Here is a 2,568-nt window from a genome sequence, read left to right on the forward strand (position 1 = left end):
ACATCATCCAGCTCATTCAGAATAGCTATTAGTTTCACGGATTACCGAATGACGATCATAATTCTCACCTTGATAAATTCATATCTCTTTCGAACTCCTACAAACAGCCAGGGATAGGACAAGATATAGTCCAGCTATACTTGTTCCCCTATTCTCTCACTCATCATGCTCAAACTTAGTTTGAAGGATTGGAAAAAGATTCCATCGCGTCATGGACGGAGATGGCTACTAAATTCCTAACCAAATATTTCCCTCCTTCTAAACAAACCAAACTGAAGAATGACATCATTAGCTTCAAGCAAAGTTATGATGAATCTCTTTACACTGCATGGGAGCGTTTTAAAACCCTGCTGAAGAAATGCCCTAATCACCAGCTAGAACGGTCAGCCCAAATCTGCACCTTCTATAATGGTCTTACGGTAAATCATAGGACAACGATCGATGCAGCAGCTCAAGGGAATCTGATGAACCAAACTGCAGGCGAAGCATGAGAATTGCTCGAGAACATGATGATGCATCATCATGACTGGAACAGTGGTGAAACAACTTCATCATCTGCACCACTCTCCGCACTTAACAATCAAACGGAGGCCATCAAATACCTCACAGATAAGATGGAATCTCTTGCCAAACAACTCGGAGAATTGAAGACGCAGCTGCAGCAGGTTAACCAAGCTCAGGCTTGTGTTAATTGTACCAACCCGCAACCTACTGAAGATTATCAAGTTGAGTACGAAAACCTTGAAGGTTCAGTCTGTTACGTCCAATACCCAGCTCGTCCACCAAATCCCGGATTCAATCAACCACCTAGGATTAATCAATTTCAGTGAAGCAATTAACCTTTCCACTATCGCTATCCACCTTACCCAGCCCAATAATCTCAATTGACCTATGATCAACCACTTCCACTCACTGGTCTCCTAGTTGAGGAAAATTCCCCTACCACCCAGATTACAAAAGAAACTAACCCCACTCTCGGAGCTGATGATCAGTTAACTCAGTTCATCCAAGGACAACAACATCTAAATCAGAGAACTGCAACCAGACAAGATTAGACTGAGATACTAATGAGAAATCAATTGGCTCTGCTCAAAAGTTTGGAAACGCAGCTCGAACAGTTATCACAATGCCTTGAAACCCGACCGCAGGGAAGATTGCCAAGTAATACTATCCAAAATTCCCACATAGAAGAAGCAAAGCAAATGGATTCCGTAATCCCAGAGGAAGAACCACGGAGAAGGTCAACTAGGCTCAAGAACAAATCTACATATACTCAGAAGCTGACCCCTGAAACTCCATTTCGCGTACCTTATCCTAGGAGGCTACAAGAAGAACCATCCAAGCTTGATTCCTTCAAACTTGACGGAAGATTCTTGGACACCATATCCAAAGTTCTCAACCAGAAGAGATACATCCGAAGGCTTCTTTCTACAAAGGAGAGGATACCAGACTCTAACAAAATTCCACTTAGTGAAGAATGCTCTGCATTACTCAGAAACTCTCTACCACCAAAGCTAGGAGATACGGGCCGATTCGTTTTCCCGTGTTCAATCTACCAATCTGGAACCATTCATACGCTAGCAGATTTAGGTGCAAGTATCAACCTAATCCCCTACTCTCTCTACAAGAGATTAGAGTTAGGAGACTTGTCACCAACCATAATGACAATCCAACTTGCCGATCATACAATTCGATATCCTAAGGGCATAATTGAGAACGTCTTGGTAAAAGTCGACAAATTCTTGTATCTTACGGATTTCATAGTAATTGATATCAAGGAAGACCTACACACCCCAGTAGTGTTAGGAAGACCTTTCATGAATACGGCTAGGACTGTCATAGATGTGTACAATCAAACCATGATCTTACGATCACATGGGGAGAGCGTTACCTTCAAAATTGACCGACCAACCGATCTTTCTGGGCAGGCAGAGATGTTTGCTATTTCCACTAGACGGATCACTTCCGATGACGAGTCACCACCAGCCGATGATATCGAAATGGGTGTCGAATCATAGTCTATAAATGACCCAGAAATAGAAGAAGAGGATCCCAGCGAAGAAATAGAGGAAGAGGAAGAATCTGAGGAGGAAGAGGAAATGGAAGACGTAAAAGAAACTGTGATAATACCTGTTCCAAGCACTGAGCGTCATGAAGAAATAATGAGGCTTGAGATGGCAGATCACAGTTTAATTATTCGCTTCAAGAAGAAGACCGACAAGGCTGAGGTAAAGGATATAGAAATTGATCCTGTTAGTATCAAAGTGGAGAATCAAAATACTGAAGAAACCCGTTCATCAGACGGATCCTCAGAGAAGCCAGATACCGATAATGACGAGGAAGAGCATCATGAAGACATTCTGACTAACTCATACTCTCCAACCGAACTAGATCAAGGGGAACCAGACTATTCTTTAGATCGAATTCCAGTTATATCCACACATGCATACATGATCACCTTCATCAATGATACCGATGAATTTGAAGACATTCTCGAAGCCATCCGGAAGTCAACCATTGATTTTTTGGTACGCTTAACAGAACAAATTATGGCTATCAGAGAAGATC

General features: G+C 42.2%; 1 non-coding gene across 1 annotated transcript; it reads right to left on the reverse strand.

Annotated features, from left to right (window-relative positions):
• Nucleotides 1-269: 269 nt before the first annotated feature.
• Nucleotides 270-376, reverse strand: LOC139879237 (small nucleolar RNA R71). The gene has a single exon (XR_011770091.1). It is a non-coding gene; the product is annotated as a small nucleolar RNA R71 (small nucleolar RNA).
• Between the last annotated feature and the right edge of the window lie 2,192 nt (nt 377-2,568).

Source organism: Rutidosis leptorrhynchoides, chromosome 11, assembly GCF_046630445.1.
Source record: "Rutidosis leptorrhynchoides isolate AG116_Rl617_1_P2 chromosome 11, CSIRO_AGI_Rlap_v1, whole genome shotgun sequence".
Classification (NCBI taxonomy): domain Eukaryota; kingdom Viridiplantae; phylum Streptophyta; class Magnoliopsida; order Asterales; family Asteraceae; genus Rutidosis; species Rutidosis leptorrhynchoides.